Source organism: Macrotis lagotis, chromosome 8 (assembly GCF_037893015.1).
Source record: "Macrotis lagotis isolate mMagLag1 chromosome 8, bilby.v1.9.chrom.fasta, whole genome shotgun sequence".
In the NCBI taxonomy this organism is placed as follows: Eukaryota; Metazoa; Chordata; class Mammalia; order Peramelemorphia; family Peramelidae; genus Macrotis; species Macrotis lagotis.
The window spans coordinates 139,245,874-139,265,250 of NC_133665.1; the positions used below are offsets into that span (position 1 = coordinate 139,245,874).

General features: G+C 36.2%; 1 protein-coding gene across 15 annotated transcripts in view; it reads left to right on the plus strand.

Annotated features, from left to right (window-relative positions):
• Nucleotides 1–19,377, plus strand: part of TMCC1 (transmembrane and coiled-coil domain family 1) — a 238,932-nt gene that overhangs the window by 147,747 nt on the left and 71,808 nt on the right. For 2 of the 15 annotated variants that reach the window (XM_074198503.1, XM_074198506.1), the window contains exon 1: nt 1–19,377. This exon is cut by the window's left edge and continues 19,227 nt beyond it; it is cut by the window's right edge. The exons of the other annotated variants lie outside the window; for them this stretch is intronic. The gene's annotated coding sequence lies outside the window, so the exon portion shown is untranslated. 15 annotated transcript variants of the gene reach the window in all.

Below are 19,377 nucleotides of genomic sequence, written 5' to 3' on the forward strand. Positions count from 1 at the left end.
AAACCATTTTTTTATCAGTTAATACACATTAATTTTCTGCTCCTCCCTTCCTCCCTTCCCATTAGGACAAAAAACACAACCCAAAAATCATAATGTATACAGTCAAAAAGAATAAATTCGCACATTGGCCATGTCCAAAAATGTATAGCTTATTTGTGCCATGAATTGATCATTTCACAGTTAGGAGGTGGATAGCATACTTCATCATTGGACTAATGGAATTTTGCTTGGTCATTGGTTTGATCATACATAGCTCTTAAGTCTTTGCTTCGATTGAAAGATAACACGCTTATTTTAATTTTCTGTGAAACTTTATATTTCAGGAATGTTCTTGTAACAATATATTACTGGATTAATATTCTAAATCCATTTTAATTTCTTCTAGTTTAATGGGTCAGTTCATCCCAGTCATTTTTATGGTTATGATGATTTATGGTCTATCTTCCAACATCCTATTTTCTTATACTTTACCTGGCTAGTTGTTTCCTCTCTCCTCTTTATAATGAAAAAGAGGATGATAAGAGAGTAATGTGTTCAACTAGTGCTCTAGGTTTGGTTCAGATTGCTTCTGCTTCTTTGCATCTCTTTTCTTCCCCTCATAACCCAATCACAGGTTCTTACCTTCTCTTTTAAATCCCACTATACAGTCCATTCTTCTCAGAGTTTGTTTTTTTAATTAAGATTTTTGAATTTTACAATTTTCCCCCCACTCTCCCTTCCCTCCCCCACCCCCACACAGAAGGCAGTTTCCATGCTATACATTGATCAAAATTGAATGTGTTGAGAGAGATATCATATCCTTGAGGAGAAAAATAAAATATTAGAGATAGCAAAATTATGTAGTATATAAGATTTTTTTTAAAAAAAAATTGAAAGTAATAGACTTTGTTCTTTATTTAAACTCCACAACTCTTTCTCTGGATACAGATGATATTCTCTGTCGCAGGTGCTCTAAAATTGTCCCTGATTGTTGCACTTATGGATTAAGTCCATTAAAGTTGATCATCACCCTCATGTTGCTGTTAGAGTGTACAATATTCTTCTGGTTCTGCTCATCTTGCTCAACATCAGTTCATGGCAAGTCTTTCCAGGCTTTCGGAGTTTGTTTTGCTCAAAACTGATACCACCTTCAAATTTTCTTCCTCTTATTCCCCTTCTTTTTTTTTCCCTTTCCCTCCTCCTGTTGAATGAATGAAATATATTTCTTTACAGACTATGTGTTTATTTCCCCCTCCTTTTACCAGTTCAATTGAGAGTGAGGTTCAAGTGTTATTTACTCTCCTTCCCCCATGTTTGAGTAATAATCTGTTTATCTCAATTATGTGAAAGAATTTCCCCCATCCTTCTTTTCCTAGCCCTTCTCCCCCTTTCCAACCCTCCCAATGTTTTTCTCTTTCTACTTACATTCCATTCTTTTAAGATCATCAAACTATAACAGAACTCAAACCCATAACACTCCTATGCATTCTGACTTATTAACTCCCAATGTGACCCTATCCATTAGCCTTTACCTGGCAGATGGTAGGTGCTTAATCAGTGTTTACTGACTGACTGTTTCATTAAAAGTTCAGTTATACTGGGTAAATGATTCATCGTTGTAAGCCCATACATATCCTTTGTCTCATGTAACTTTGTATTCCAAGCTCTCTGCCCCTTTATCATGTTGACTGCTAAATCATATATGGTTCTAACCTTGGCTTTTCAGAACTAGAATTCTTTTCTTATGATTACTTGTAGTACTTTTTCTTTGACCTTAAAAGTTCAGATTTTGACTTTAATATTCCTGAAAGTTTTCAATTTGGGGTTCCTTTCAGGAGATGAGCAGTGGATTCTTTCTGCTTTTGCTTTGCTCTCTAATTCCAAGAGATATGGACAGTTTTCTTTCTTTCTTTTTCTTTTTTTTTAAGCTTTTGCAAGGCAATTGGGGTTAAGTGGTTTGCCCAAGGCCACACAGCTAAGTAATTATTAAGTGTCTGAAATCGGATTTGAACTCAGGTACTCCTGACTCCAGGGCTGGCGCTCTATCCACTGTGCCACCTAGCCGCCCCAAGATCTGGACAGTTTTCCTTTAGGGTTTCTTGAAATAATGATGTTTGTGCTCTTTTTTTATCATGACATTCCCATTTTCCAGGGATTCTTAAATTTTTTTCTCCCCAATCTTTTTTCCTGTTCAGTTTTTTTGCTCTAAGTTTTTTGTATATTCTTTTTTATTTTCAATATTTCGTCTTTGTTTTAATATTGCCTTTCTGTTAAAGTCGTTACCTTCTTTTGGGAGACTTTGATGCAAGGGGTAAAATTTTATACTTCTTATGCCAGACTTCTAATTCAATTTCTAATTCCTTTTCCATAGCTCTCATTTCTTTTTCCATTTTTTCTCTAGCACTTTCATTTTTACTTTAAAAAAAATTTTAATTAACTCTTTAAGACTTTTACTTTTTTTTTCCTCAAGAATTCTAGGGTATTTAATATTAACCTGTGTTTTCTTTTGGGACTTGGCTTGTAATTATTTTAAAGTAAAATTTTTTTCTGGGTCTGTGTTAAGCTGCCCTGACATCATAATAATACTTCTTTATATTGAGATACTTTTTATGATGGCTCCTTCTTCTTGACTTTGGTCTCTATCTTAGTGCTGAGTTCTGTGCAACCCAGGAGAAAATGCCTGGCTTGTGCCCTCTTTTCTTTTGCTGCTGCTTTCTTGGGACATTGAATGTTGTGTTATTCCATGGTCTCAGGGACAGGGCAGGCTGAGGACCTGCAAGCTTTCAGTTCTCTCAAAATGATGTGGCCAAGGGCAAAGTCTGATCACTTTTCTACCTCCTGTCAATAAGTTCTTCAAGGCCCTGACCTAGGTTCAGGTTTGAATGACACATTTAGAGACTTGTTCCTATTTGGGTTGTCAGTAGAGTATGGCTGTATTTAACCACAGTCAGCCACTTGAGAAGTTCAGTAATATCAAAGGGACAGAACTACATACAGACTCCCCTTTAGACTGTTTCTTGCCCCCATTTAGCTTGCTCCAACTTTGGAAGCTAGAACTGAGACTGCCATCTGCTTCACTCTTGGAATCAGAGCCACAAAGCTGCAGCTTCCATCTGAATGGATTCCTCATTCTTGCACTTACCTAAAGCTTGCCACCTTGGAGCACCTTGGAGTCCACTCCAGAACTGTGACTCAGAACTAGAGAGAAAGTGTCAGAACTACCAGTTGATACTTAGTCTTGCACTGCCCAAGATCAAGCCCTTTAGTTTGGAGGTAGGTCCTTCTTGCCTTGGTGCACTGGAATGCTCTATGAGGCCATTCTCAATGTCCTCAAACCTGTTTTTCTGTGCCCCTTATGTAGTACCTATGCTGGAAAAATGGCTCATTGTGATTTTTCCTTGAATTTCCCAATTAGGATTCAGTCTAGTTTGTTTCTAGTTCTTTTTTGGAGGAATTAGTGAGCTCAGCTGTACCTGCTCCTATGTCATCTTGACTCTTCACTTACTTGTATTTTCTTATAAAATTATCTCATTTGTTATATTTAGATGCCCCAGACACATTTTTTTTTAAAGTTTTCTTTCCCCCTTCCCAATTCTGAGGGAGGGAAATGTCTAGATTTGCTCTATTTCCTTCTCATTCACTTAAAATGTCAGAAACTTTAGAACAGGTATTCCATATCCTTGGGCAGGGGATACTAGTCTTTTATACTTCCTTTTTCTTAGTAATCAAAAAGAGAGGCAATTCTGTTAAAGTTAAAAGGAATGTTAGGTATCGAATATAACCTCTTACTTTTGCTGATGAGGAAGACCAGTGGTACATTAAAAAGCATTATGTCATAGGTCCTGGGTTCAAATCCTACTCCTGAACTTACTAACTTTATAACTTTTGGCAAGTCACTTAATCTTCTCAGACCTCAGTTTCCTTGGGTGGAGGAGTTAGGGTAGACCAGATGACTTTTTAAATCTTTTCTATAGCTTTCGATCTTTGATTCTAGACTTTTAACTCCCCTTTGTGGATATTGTGAATTGATTGCTGTTTCTGTAAGTTAGTTTTTTGAAAACTTATGAGGATCCCCTAGGTCTAGACCTGATATAAGCCCTGTGTAAGCTTCTTTATTTTAAGAATGCAGGTCAGTCAACATGTTTTGACTGTCAATAGTGTTTCTATATATCCCCAAGAGATCAAAGATAAAGGAAAAAGACACACATGTACAGAAACATTTCTAGCAGCTCTTTTTGTGGTAGCAAAGAATTTGAAATTGCCTGGATGCTCTTCACTTAGGGAATGATTGAATAAGTTATGGTATATAAATGCAATAGAACACTTTTGAGCTATAAGATATGATGAAGGGAAAAGTTTCATAGAAATCTGGGAAGACTTAAATGAACTATGCAGAGTGAATTGAGCAGAACCAGAAGAGTTTGTACAAAAAGAATAATATTTGTTACATAAAAGAAGTGCAAAGTGTGATCTAAGAGGTGAGATGTTATCAAGGACATTTGAACTATTTTTAAGGATGGGCAGGATAAATGACAGTAAATAATAAGGTTCTGCTTGTATCCCTTTTGTAAATATTTTGTTGTCCTATTTGTGATTTAATACTTTAGAAAAGATCTCCCAATAATTCTGTCACCAACCAGTTATTTTGACAAAGGCCTCCTAGAAAATATAAAATTTATATAATTCATAAATATCTTTATTACTATAAAATTCTTACATTGATTTTAATTAATAAACATATGAAACCTCATTGTAAGAGAAATGACTTTAATTGACATAAAAGTGAACTCGATTAACAAATTTACTACTTGTTATTATCTGATTTTTAAATAAGTTTGACTTTTAGCTTTATGTCAAGCATCAACTTTGAGGCTTCAGGGAGAGAATGAAACTGATAACTTTGTCTTCTGATGAATTACATTAAATTCATCAACCATTTAGCGCTTAGTCTATGCCAGACACCTGGCTAATTTGTGGATGTAAAGATGAATAATTCTTATTCCCATAAAGTTTATAATCTAATAGGTATGAAAGAGAATAAATTCACAAATATGTATGTTACAAGGTAGCATGAGATGGATACAAAGAAGAAATTCAATAAAGCACAATTATATTTTACTAAGAAAATTTGAAGGCTTGACCATTTTTTCTGACAGAGACATCAAAGAAGGCTACATGTAAAATACAATATATGAGTGTGAAGGAAGAAAACATTTTTCAGTAGGCAAAGATCTGGAGGATGAGTTCATTGCAGTCATGAATTATAGGTTCTGTATGCATGCAGGCAGGCAGAAAGAAGCAAGCAATACAGACCTATGAAATTTTAGAGCTCAGTGGGATCATCTAGTCCAGCCCCTCATTTTACAGTTAAGGGACTGAGGCCTAAAATGGGAAAGTGACTTGCTTATGCTGAATAGATAGTTAATAGCAGATCTAAGACTTGAACTTGAATTCTCTGATTCCAATATCAGTACTCTTCCCCTATAGCAGGCTACCTTTTAACTAGTATTCTAGAGAGGGATTTCTTGATTAAATCAATCAGCTGGAGATATAAACTATGGCATGAACAAGGCTTAAGACATCTTTTGAGTCAGCAATAAAGGGCATTAGACTAGATGTGACAGATCCTTGATCAATTTGGAAGGAATGGGGAGGGAGCAGAGGGTGGAAGAAGAGGAAGAGTAACAAATAGATTTCATTTGATCCTCCCAACCCTGGAAAGTAGGTACTGTTACCATTCCCATTTTACAGTTGAGAAAAGTGTGATAGACAGTCATAGTGTTAATAATTGTCTTAAACTGATTTAAATTCAGGTCTTCCTGATTTCCTCTCCAGCTTTCTATCTATTGTGCCTTTTAGCTAATGAAGTGAAGTGACTGCCCAGGGGTACCATTGGTATTGACTGTAGAAACTTAATCATGCCCTTTGGGTATTATTTAAAATACCATTTCCAAAATGCCCCAGAAATGATAACACAAATGAGTTTAGAACTCAAGTATTGCAATGGAGAAACAGAGAGAAGAGCTTCTGTTTGCCACTCTCCCCTGCACCCCCCCCAAACTTGGAAATTTGGAGAGGAATGGGATTTCTCATAGGCTTCTTCACAGCATGCCTCAAACAGTCTCTCTTCCAGGAACTAAAGACAAGCTGAACAAATCAATGAAAAATTACTTCAGACCTTTCTGCAAAGAACCCAACAGAACACTATCCTATATGTAATGAAAATTTCATTTGGGTCACAGAATGAGGTGAAAAGGAGGATCTCAAGGAACTTTGAGTTACCTCCTTTTCCTCATCACATATTCCAAGCTTGAATTCTCTTTCCTCTAGACTCTATATACTTGTGGATGAGTGTGCCTCCAGAGAGGGGGATGTTTTCATACCATACTACCTTATTAAATAATGATATCCATTTCTAAAAACTAATTATGCCTGGCTTATTTATGTCAACAGATACTCAATAGAAGAAGCATACTTGTAGGAAATCTTATGAGTGAAAGAACTAGGAAGCCATCTTATCTCCCCAGATTTTACCCCCAGTACCCTGAGACCCATGGAGTCTGCCTAGTATAAGTAGGGGTTCAGAGAGTCAGCTCAGACTCTGTGCTACTAGGATTCAGCTCGGCTGGAATATAGAGCATCTACTAGAACCCACCTTTTCTCTATTCATTTTGTAAAATGAGGGTGGCACTCAGTCATCTCTGCCTCTTTGGAAGTTTCTGTTATCTAGGCAGCGTCTCTGCTTGGCCCTTTGCTTTTATGTATTGCACTAGGAGGGTGGCCTTGGTGCCTGGGTGAATCCTAAACACAAATGAACTTGTACGAGATGCTTAAGGGCAGAAGAATAAAAGGCTGCTTTTGTGCTTTCATGGTCTTGGAGACCTTTTTTTTGTATCAAAGGTCATAGAAGGCGAGGGAATGGAGAACAACCAGGAAAATGGTTGGGTTTTGTTCCTTTTGTGAAGAATAAGGGGCTCTTGTTATTATTTATTTATTTGCCATTTATTAGTGTCATATAAAACTAGCTATTAAAATAAGACTGCAGACATTGCCTAGTGAGCTATATGTAACCTGAATTATTCTGAAACATGGATGTTCCATGTGGATTTTTTTCCTATTACAGTCTAATCTTTGATTTATTTGCAACTTTTGATATCTAGATAGTTGAAAATCACTTTTGGGTTTTTTTGTGTGTGTGCACAACTTTAATTTGTTCATAGTGTGGTATGCTTGTTATAAAGGAAGAAGATACTATTTTATTTTAGAAGAGGGATAATATTTCATTATTATTGATTGATCCACAGACTTTTTTCTAGCTTGTTCAAAAAAAGTCAATACAGAAAACAGAAAAAATAATCTTATATTCATTAAAAAAAAGTTTCCTTGCTTCTAACCAGGACTATAGGAATTAAAGTCAAGTATACCTCTCCTGGCTATATTTTCAGGACTAAAAAAACAACAACAAAAATAAGTCTGGGTTGGATTGGGTGACCTGCCTCTTGCTATAAGAGGTCAGTCCTCTATTATTCATTGAGTGTCTTATTTGTTCTCAGCAATGTGATAAACCCTATGAAGATATAAAGAAAGAGGTCTCTCTTATGCTAACTGCCTTTCTGGTAGTACTGGCTAATTTTAAGAATTTTACTACAGCCAACCACTCATGAAAAATCCAGCGTTGGCCCTTACACTTTGCTGGGAATTCCAGCCTTCTCTCCCACCTCCCAAGTACCTTTGCCTTCTCTGGATTTTCATTTTTCATGACATCATTAGATCTTCACTGACTTCTAAGGTCCTAATTCAAGGACCCTTTTTTTAGGGTTTTTTTGCAAGGCAAACAGGGTTCAGTGGTTTGCCCAATGCTACACACCTAAGTAATTATTAAGTGTCTGAGACCGGATTTGAACCCAGGTACTCCTGACTCCAGGGCCGGTGCTTTATCCACTACGCCACCTAGCCACCCCTTAAGGGCCCTTTTGAAACTTCCTGATCCCTTAGCCTGACAGGTTCTTTGGATCCAGAATTCTGCCACAGTGGATCCTTAAATGATTTTGCCTCTTGCTGCTAACACCAGAATCAACTTTTGGCATCAATAGTAACCTTGTGCCATTCTGACTGTCTGCCATTGCACACTCAAAGCATCCAAATTTGGTGAATTAGCATGGTGAAAGGACTCAAAAAACTTGTCTTAAAGGGATCAACTGAAGAAATTGAAAATGTTTTTTACCTGGAAAAGATCAGTCTTAGAAAAAACATGATAGCTATCCTGAGAAAAAGCATGATAGCTATCCTTGGATTGTCAAATTTTAGTCACATAGAAGAGAGACTACTCTTGCTTTTCTCAGCCAGGGTGATGAACTAGAAGCAGTGAGCAGAAGTGGCACAGAAGTAGATATAGAATTAAAGTAAGGGGGGAAAAAAGGATGACCTGTCTCTGAAGGGAGTGGCTGACCCTCCCTGCAGAATGACTACTTGTACAGTGTGCCATAGAGGGAATTCTTCTTTAGGTTGGTCTGACCTAGTTGTCCAGCCTCTAAAGGCTTCTTCCAACCAAGATTGTCTGTTTCTAGAGAAAGCAAGGAAAACAAAAGTTCAAATTCAGATACTAATTTGGCAATGTATATAATTCTAAGTATATTTTGAAGAACATTTAAAGAAGAATAAACAAGGCTGAATTGGTACCTAAGCTATCTAACATAAACTTTGGAGTTTTTCCAGACTCAGGTCAGCCTTCAAGATCTTTCAAGAGCAGAGATATCTTGGATCAATGTCCAACATATTTATGGTTTTCCTGAAAAGAATGATATTTCCCCACTAGAATTCCCCTTGATTTTTCTGGGTTTGATCCATCCACCTGCAAGGTATCAAGTTATTAAATCATTCTGCAATTCTAACCTTCCTCTCATTTAATCAGGAGATGTTCTGATGTGTTTTTGCTACTCTCATATAGAAACATTTAGCTATTAGATATGCATTTTGCCACCACCAAAATGGGATTCTTCATCTGAGTTATTTGCTTATGTCTTGAGACTCACCTTCATATCTTAAAAATCCTTCTCATTAGGCACTATTTGCTCAGGACCTTCTGAGATCAATTCCTGAATAACTTTATCCACTTAATTTTGGACATATTGCCCTGGGTCTTTACTGTCATCTACAGTTAGTGAGGCAGCTAGGACAAATGCACATTGCCCACCATGTCTAACCAGAACCTAGAGCCCAGAACTCCATCCCATACATCTGCCTACCTACACCTATTTTTCCTTCTCTTTTTGTCCTTTCATCATACTTAGTCTCAAGGAAAACAACATGGAAGGGAACAGGAATAGTAGATAATAAGCCTGGAAAGGTAGAATGGGGCCAAATTATAAAAGACTTTAAATGCCAAATAGACAAGTTTGTATTTGATCCTAGAGAACATAGGGACATATTGTAGTTTATTGAATAGGGAGTGATATGGTCAGATGTGTTTGGGGGAAATTAGTTTGGCAGCAGTTTTTAGTAGGAACTAGAATAAACTTGAAGTTGGAGGGTCAATTAGTATGCTATTACAATAATATAGTGAGATGTGATGAGGGTCTGAACAAAAGTGGTACCTGTGAAAATAGCAGGGCATAAGAGCCTGATGCTCAGGACAGTCACACCAAGTCTTCCCCACTCTCCCTTACTCCTGCTCCTTTAACCAAGTGATCAGAGCCCAACTCTAACGTAAAGTGCAAAGTCAAGAATTAGTCTGAAAAAATTAACCTCAGCAATAAAAAATACCTGACTATGAAAAGTTGCTGTGGTGCCAAAGAAGCACAAGATACAAACTTAGAAGAAAGTCATGACTCGAAAACATCTGCAAGCAAAACCTCAAAGAAAAAATACAAATTAAATACAAGCACAATAAGAATTCCTAGAAAGCATAGATTCTTTTTAAAGAACAAAATAATATTAGTAGAGGACAAATAGGAAAGAAATAAAAGTGATGCAAAAAATATGAAAAGATTTAACAGCTTGATAAAAGAGGCAAAGAAAGATACTGAAAATTCTAACTCTTTAAAAATCAGAATTAGGTGGAACCTAATGATTCTATAAGATATCAAAAAAACAATAGAACAAAGTCAAAAGAATATTTTTAAAATAGAAAAAATATGAAAAAGTCAACTAATCTAGAAAACAGATCAAGGAGAGATAATATAAGAATTATTGAACTACATGAAAGGCATGATCAGAAAAAGAGCCTTGACATCACATTTCAAGAAAATATGAGAAAAATACCCTGATACCTTAGAACCAAAGGACAAAATAGAAATTGAAAGAATCTAGTAATCCCCTCCTGTAAGAGATACCAAAATGAAAATTCCCAGTTACAAATCTCCCAAATCTAAGAGAAAAGACTACAAGCAGCCAGAGAGAAACAATTCAGATCCTATGGAGTCCCAATCAATATCATGATTTAGCAGATTTAGCAGTTATAATGTTAAAAGATATTCTGGAAGCAAAGGAGCTAGTATACAACAATAACCTATCCAACAAAACTGAATGTTAAAAGAATATTTAATGAAATAGAAGACTTTCAAATATCCCTGATGAAAAGATGCTGAGTGGAAAAAATGAGGTTCACACTCAAGATTCCAATAAGCATAAAGGTAAACATGAAAGAGAAATCCTAAGGAGCTTAATAAGTTTAAACTTTTTATATTCCCAAATGGGAAGATGATATGAGCAAAACTTTATCATTATTAGGGCAGTTAAAAGGAGTCTACATAAACAAAGAACAAGAGTATAAGTCTAAGGTAATCTCAAAAAAACAACTTGGAAGGGGTGAGAAAGAAGTTTGTATTGGAAGAAGAGGAAGGGAGAGGAAGGTTGGGGAAAGTTATTTTATCTACATGGTACACAGAGAAGAGTTGTTTTTTTTTAATGTAATGGAAGGGTAAGTGAGGCAGTACTCACACTCATTTGAACTGATTTGAAAAGGATATGTATATTGCATATACACACATACACCCTCAGATGGGAATAGAAATTCACCTTACACTCTAGAGAAGTAGGAGAGAAGGGGACTAAAAGAGAAGTGGGGAATTAGTAAAATGGAAGTCAGTTTAAGGGAGGCAGTGAACAGAAGTAAAACAGACTTTTGAGGAGGGAAATGAATAAAAAAAGATAATAGGGATTAACAAAAAATTGGATGGCAGGAAATATAAAATTGGCAGTCATAACTGTGAATATGAGTAGTATGAATTCACACATAATATGAAAGCAGATAGGAAAGTGGATTAGACCTATCTAGATAGATATGCTCACACACACACACACAAACACACACACACACACACACACGCACACACACATGTGTGTGTGTGGCTTGCAAGAGACACACTTGAAACAGAAAGACACAGTTAGAAAGGGCTGAGCAGAACCTATTTTGCTTCAACTACAGTTTAAAAAAAAGGGCAGGGTTAATAATTAAAATCTCAAAGCCAAAGCAAAACTAGATCTAATTAAAAGAGATAATCAAAAAACCTACATTTTGTTAAAAGATATTATAGACAGTGAAGTAATATTAATACTAAACATTTTCACCAAATCACATAGAATTCAAATTCTTGAAGGAAAAGTTAAATGGGTTATAGGAGTTTTATACTAGTGCGGTACCTCATTTTTTTTTTTTTTTAGATTTTTCAAGGCAATGGGGTTAAGTGGCTTGCCCAAGGCCACACGGCTAGGTAATTATTAAGTATCTGAGGTCGGATTTGAACCCAAGTACTCCTGACTCCAAAGCCAGTGCTCTTCACTGCGCCACCTAACTGCCCCTTTCAAATGGTACCTCATTTTTTAACAAATTGCCAGGTTCAAAAATGGAAAGGGTGAATGAACAACTAATTAACATAAAATTAAGGCAGTTATTAGAAGCTGTTTTCCTCAATTATTTGTCAATAAAACTGATAATCTAAATGAAATGGATGAGTATTTACAAAGATATAAATTGCTCAGATTAATAAATATTATGAAAAGAATTACAAGCAATCAAAAATGCCTTATGTGAACTGTTTCTGACAATAGAGAAGCACACACAGTGTCTTAGAGAAGCATTGCTTGTCTCTCAGTCCTTTAGTTGAGGATTCCATTTTATTACCACTCTTGTGAGTGACTAAAGGATCAACTTTTTCCTTAACTTAACTTTACATGGGTTCAAAATATGTTTCCCTGTGAATTGTATTTCTCCCTGTTTTATTTTTTCTTTCCCTTTCTTCAGTTCCATCTCCTATCCCCCAGACTCATATGCTGCTTTGATAGGGCCTAAGAAATCATAATAGAGCAGTTAGGAGTTAGCTTTTAATAACTTTCTTCTGAAAGTTGTTTCTTGTATATTTTAGCCTTGTTCTGGTAGCTTCCTCAAACAGGCAAATGAAGCAGGCGACTCTCTGCCTGTCCTGCCCCACTCCCCCCTCCAAGGAAGATTGATTTGTTAGTATGTTCTTGGATCAGTGTCTGTGTCTGTGTTTGTCTGTGTGTGTTTGTGTGTGTGTGTGTGTGTGTGTGTGTTTGTGTTTATTCACTGCTTTACTCCTTTTATATGATCCTTCTCATTAAGACTTGTAGGAGTCTGATCTTAAGTAGATAAAGGTAACACTCAAGGAGAATTTTCACTTATGTTTTCTAAGAGACTTTTAAAAATTGGAGTATATTTAATCCAGAATTGTAGTTTTAAAAAATAATCTCTTGGCAAGAGCAGGATATTTCAGTTTGGGTTTCTCTCACAGTTGGGCATGTGTACTGAAAGCCTCACAGTCTTTTTCCAACTAATGTGGATATCCTGTAATATTGTGAATAAAGTATATAATTATATAAAAACCCAGCATCCAATTTTTGAGAAAAGTGGACCACATAACATTCTCATAAGAATTCTTTTCTGACATGATCATCTCTTCCTCCAGAATGGTCACTGCCAAGTTCACCACACTATCTCTGTATCCGTGGACTGGGATTGGTTTCAGCTGACAGCTGTTTAATATAGAATTACTATATCTTGGGGTGAGAGACAGAGTTTCCTTTTTTTCTCTTCAGGATTATGTTGAACCTTCTAAATTGAAGTATTTAGATCACTTCTACCTTTTTTTGGCTGTTTCATTTAAGAATAAATCTAAAGAAAATTGTCTTCAATTCCAAACGCCAATAGTTTCCTTAACTCTAAGAAAGTAGATATCTAAATGGTCGCAGCTAAACAGGCATCAAGGAATCATCATGACAAGGAAAAGAAATTATAAAACTTAAAGTGCTGCTGAATCCATGATATTAAGGTTTGAAAGGGTCTTCACTCCTTTAACTAAAGCAAAAATAATCTTCTGTGAGGAGATGAGTTATCAAGAAACTGGCCTATTCCTTTCACTCTGAAGAGATTGAATACTTGAAGTTTGATAGTTTTTAATTTAGAATTTTTTAATGGCAATCTTTGTCAGAACAGGAAGGGAGATTAAAGATCATGTAGGTCAACTCACTCATTTTCCAAATGAGGGACACTAAGACCTTGGGAATGTGTGGTTACATAACCAAGTCTTAGCTTGTTGGTAAGTAACCCTATCTGAAGATCTCTTTAAAAGAGGAGGAAGTATGTATTTCCATATGAGTTAAGCTTTTATTTTGACATATTCATTCTGCCAGCTTATATATCTGTGGGAAATTAAGAGTCAATTTGGTCATTAAGAATCAAAGTAACCTTCTTTTAAGATTATACTTGTTAGGGGGCGGCTAGGTGGCGCAGTGGATAGAGCACTGGCCTTGGAGTCAGGAGTACCTGGGTTCAAATCCAACCTCAGACACTTAATAATTACCTAGCCGTGTGGCCTTGGGCAAGCCACTTAACCCCATTGCCTTGAAAAGAAATATAAAAAGAAAAGATTATACTTGTAAAGATAATTTAGTTTGGGTTGCTATCCTGTCCCTATCTATCTTCTCTCATGGGGGCTTTTGGTTTGTGGAAGAGCATAGGTTTAATTTATTGCTTGATAGTTCACCAGTAGATGTAGAATAGGTAAAAATATTCTCTGTAATTGGAGTCTGTTATTGTCTTGAAGCAGTGAACCTGAGGAAAAAATTGAATAGTTTAGGGAGCTCTAAATGGACATGCTTGATGACCACATGATACTTGGAGATTTTTATTTTTATTTTATTTGTTAAAGAATGGCTTTCTACAGAAGAAAAGCATTTTGCTATCAACTGATAGGTACTTCAGAATTGCAAGTAATTTTTAATTAACCAAAACCAGGATTCCTGATTATTTTCTTAAAATCTTGTTTCATACTTTGATAACATTCTCTTTTTACTTAATTGGGTATCTTTTCCACCCCTTATGATTTTTTTCTTCTAACAGGGAGTGTGAATTTTGGGGAAGGAGTGCTTAAAGAATTAGAAAGTCTCCTTTGAATTTCTTGGCCAACACTTAAACCTTAGCTATGTGACATTGCTTAAGTTACTTAATCTCTGAACCTCCGTTTCCTCATTTGTAAAATGGGACAGAGTACTGGTGGCATCACCTTCAAGGAGGAGCCTTCTGGCTTGATAGAGTAGGCCTCAAAGCTAGGAAGACTCCGTCACCTGCCCCTTTCATCAAAAGAGGGAATTTCCAAGTCCAGAGATTCCCTATGTGAACTTAACCTACAGAACATTTATTGTGAGGCAGAAACGAGTGGATAGACAGTGTACTGCAAACTTTAACGTTTTATAGAAATGTCAGTCACATGTATTAAGTCAGTCACTGTTTCTTTTGTCATCATAGTTCTCTCCAGTATTCCATCCCATTTAATAAATAGTATTTTTAAAGATCTCCCTCTGGGAGGAAAAAAAAAGAGGAAATAAAATCAGCACAACTGATTAGTTTTGTGAAAAAGTCTGAAAATATGTGAATCTCCCACCTCCAGGAAAGGAATGGTAAACTAAGTTTTTTATCAAGTTAACCTTTGTAAACCGAGAACAATTAAATCAATTTTAGTCTCAATTTTATGTTAAAACTTTTGCTTTTTGTTCTCTTAAACAGTAATACTGCTTTAAATTTTTACAGACCCTTTTAAATAAAAAGAGCTCTAGGCAACACAAAGTTGATGAATTTGATTAAATATCCCTCTCATATCTTCAGAGGACCTCACCACAGAAATCAGTCTCTCTTTCCATGTAACATGGTCAAACAGACCAGGAGAGTTAAGCTTCTGTAAGCTTGATGTCTCTTTAGTGAATATAATCATTGTGTTTTTGTGGGGTTTTTTCCTGATCATAACTGTTTAATTATTGATGGACAATAAGTATTCTCCTTGAGAGTTTTATGTAGCAAAAGAACATGATTTGAGACCCTCATCCCAAAAGCAATTTGAATAATTTCTGAAATATATTGGAATTTTCTTAGATTTCCAGTTTGTGCTGCATTTTCCTATAGGCTGCATGCAGCAGCAGAGGAAAAACATGGTTGTAGTATATAAAACATCTTTAACCACTTTACATAGGACTTGAGTCAGTTCCTGGGCAGGATGGGGGATGCAAAGGAGCTTGGGACTCCAGTTGAGCATGGCAGTTTCTAATTGGTGTGATTCCTGAGAAAGAATTATGGTCTCATGTCGAATTCAACATTGTCTTGAGAGTCAAATTCATGAGTGTTGATTTTATTTCTGATACTGAGTAGCAATTTGCTTCAGCTTTCAATAGTGACATAAGGGATTGGAGATTTGTACTAGCTTGAATCTGTCCTAGAAGTTAATGCTACATTTAATAAAAGTTTTCCTTCCTGTTCGTCTGAGAAATATTTTTATATATGTATATGTCCTTCTGCATTCTTTTATAATAAGAAACCTCTATTTTCCCTGTATTTCTTCTGTTAGACTGTCTTCTTTTGTATTCCTGTGGCTTTGTGCTCTTAGTGTAATGTTATAAATGCTGGAGTGTATCTCCCACTTCAGAAATTCATTAGCTTTGTGACCATGGACATGTGACTTGATCTCCCTGGTCTTCAGTTTCCTTACCTGTAAACTGGTGATAATAATAGGGTTGACTTCTCAAGGCTTTTGTGAGGTTCAAATGAGAGAGTGTATCTAGCTTTGCCCAGCTTGAAATTTCTAGAAACCTGAGCTTCTTGGTTTTTTGAAGAAGACTCCTGGAAGGCTGCTGTTACCCACCCAAAAAGAAGAGGTGCTCCTTGGGATGATTGGAGTGACAGCCTCAGAACCTCTGAGTTGCTGCATGGAACCAGAAACTTGGAAGCCTGTCTGAAGCCCTTATGAGAGTGAACCTGCTTCCTGCCAGGGACTGCTATACAAGCATCTCCTTAGCATGAGTAGAATTAATAGATTTTGGGAAAGGGAAAGGATGCTGGTCTGGGAGTCAGGAGATTAGTATTCTCATTCTATCCCTGCTACCACTTACCTAACTGATATTCAGAGCAAGGTAGGCTTTGTTCTTTGGGCCTTGGTTTAATGTGTTAAACTAGGTGATGTCTAAGTTTATTTCGTGTCTTTGATTCCATGCTCTTGTTTTTCATCTAAAAGTCCTTGAGCTTCTAAATGGAGAACATCCAGAGAAGGGCAACAAAGATGGTGAAAGCTATCATGTTCATGCCTTATGGTGATATGTGAGAGGTATTATTAGACATATTCTTCCTAGAATATGAATGGAACTAGAATTAGTAGATAGAGGTTACAAAAAGGAAAATTTAGACATGGCATAAGGAAAAACTTCTTGACAAAACTATTATGGACTGTCACTGGAAATGTAGAAAGTTCCCTCTTGTTGGAGGTCCACAGGCAGAAAGATGTCCATTTTATTGGTTTGATGTAGTAGGGATTCTCATTCTTTTATGCTTTGAACAACATGACCCTTGAGGTTTCTTCCAACTTTAAATTTCTTTGTGAAACTTCTCAGTTTCTTAGAAAAATAGAACTTTGTGTCTTTTAGGCCCCTGAGGAGATTGGCATCTTGGGAGAATTCTACTCCAAATCCAACCCAACCTCTCTATTCTAAAAAAGTCCACTCACCACCAGAAAAAGAAAGCATATAAGAAATCACCACTGATACTTTCCTTAATGTAGAGAAGAGAGATTGTGAGCCTTAAGTTTTTACCTTGTATATACTGTTCTTGAAAAAATCTCCAAAAGCAATGGTGTCCTTCTGGCTCCTTTGCTTTCTCTCAGTGAGTAATATCTTGATATTTCTGTGCCTTAGTTCTACTCTAGTTTCTTCCACCTGGGTAGGTGGAGGATACTTACAGAGTCTTTTCTTTCTCTTTGCCCCAGAGAGTATAGTCTCTGTGGGGACCAAAGGCGGCACTGATGTCGTCAAAAGCTCTCTAGGGGCAAAGTACACTGAACCAAGAGAACAATTTACACAGTGACCACAATAATATACAGGAAAACAACACCTAAAGACTTCAGAACAATGATTAGTGTAGTATACAGTTCTGAATTCAGAAAACTGATGGTAAAAATTTGCCTCTGGTCGTTCAACAAAGAGGTGCTGTATGTGGTGATGTATGTGATGTACATTTTCAGACATAACTACAATATTCATTTATTTTATCTGGCCCTACTGATATGTCATGAGAAAATTCTTTTGGGCGATGAGGGTAGAAAGATGAGAATCATTGAGAAGTGAGTAATGTAGAAAAAGAACATGAGTAAAACATTAAAAAAGAAAAAACTTAGGTCTCAATAAATATTAATAGATAATTTTTAGGGATTAGAGATTTTAATTATCTAGATCACATTATACCTTCTTTAGTTTATTATTTTTTAGATTTAGGTTATTATGTTATATTAAACCTTATCTCCCACTATCCCAAACAGAAAGTTTTGGGGCGTTCAAGGGTCTTTGTCCTTTTGTATTGTGTTCTAGTTTTTATCGAACCAGAAACAAGCCAACAAAGTGACCTTTTGCTAGTTACCATTTAACCAAACCTCCCAAATGTGACACACCCACCTCCATTTTACAAGGATTTTTTTTTTCCTTAGACAATATTCTTACTCTGTACTGCTGACAGAAGGGGTCTTGTGAGCTACTCTTTTGACAAGTATATAAAGAATCTAACTACAGAAGCAGTGGGTGAAGGCAATTTAGCTTCTTTGTGGAATTTACTTTTTTGGACTTCTTTGCTGGCGATAGAATTTTGCAACAAAATATTAAATACAAAAATCTCAGAATCTTAGACTTGGAAAGAATTTCAGAGATTTATTTTTTACAACTGGAGAAAAGAATACCATCCAGAGACTTCAGGCAGATTGTCACAGTAATATGCTGTCTGTTGAGCTGTGAATTTATCTAATCACTCTGAAAACCAGTTTAGAATTATTCTTTTAAAATGTGGATAAGGGCGGCTAGGTGGCGCAGTGGATAGAGCACTGGCCTTGGAGTCAGGAGTACCTGAGTTCAAATCCAACCTCAGACACTTAATTACTTAACTATGTGGCCTTGGGCAAGCCACTTAACCCCACTGACTTGCAAAAAAAAAACTTAAAAAAAGAAGTGGATAAAATATGTCCATCCATGCCAGACCAAGAGTTACTATTTCTAATCATATATGTCAAGGAGGTTAAAGAAAGGAAGGAAACAGATCCCATATGAAAATATTCATAACAGCTCTTTTTGCATTAGCAAAGAATTGGAAACAAAGGAAATAACCATCTATTGAGGAATGACTAAGCAAATTTATGGTACATGAATGCAATAGAATAATTACTATTTTCTAAGAAATGGTGAATATCTCTGAATTTTTCAATGAATTCATACATAGTGAAATAAATGGAACCTAGAAAACTATATATAATGACTACATCAATACACATGGAAAGAACAAAAACACCTTGAATTATGTGTAGTTAGTGACCAGACTTGCATCAGGAGAAGAGTCCCTTCTTTCATTGCAAGAGTGTAGGCTATAGATGTAGAGTATTGCATAGTGTGTTAGATATAACTGATTAGTTTTCTTAAAATGCTGCCTCTCTTTTCTTTTTAAGTCTTTATTACAAAGGAAATCTTTTAAAATCTTTGTTGCTTTGTATCCTAGTGGACAGAGAACTGATTTCAAAGCTTGGAAGACCTACATCCATCTAACTTAACCTGTGTCTCTTAGCTTCTCATCACGCTAGGAAGCCCCCCCCCCCCCCTTGGAGTTGCAGAGCAGGTGTTGACTGTTACTGGAACTTCCTTAACTGAGATTGCACTCTAATAGTGAAATCATGGCTCTGTTCCTTTTCAAAGCATAGAGAGTTATGGGGGGGGGGGCTGAGATACTGTCAAAAATGAATATGACATTTAGGGTTTTTTTATTTTTTTGAATATGACATTTAAAAAAAAAGATGAAAGTTCTTATAAAGAGAATTCTCTCTACAACATCCTCCACCAGTAGGTTTATATAGTCTTTTCTTGAAGACTAAGAGT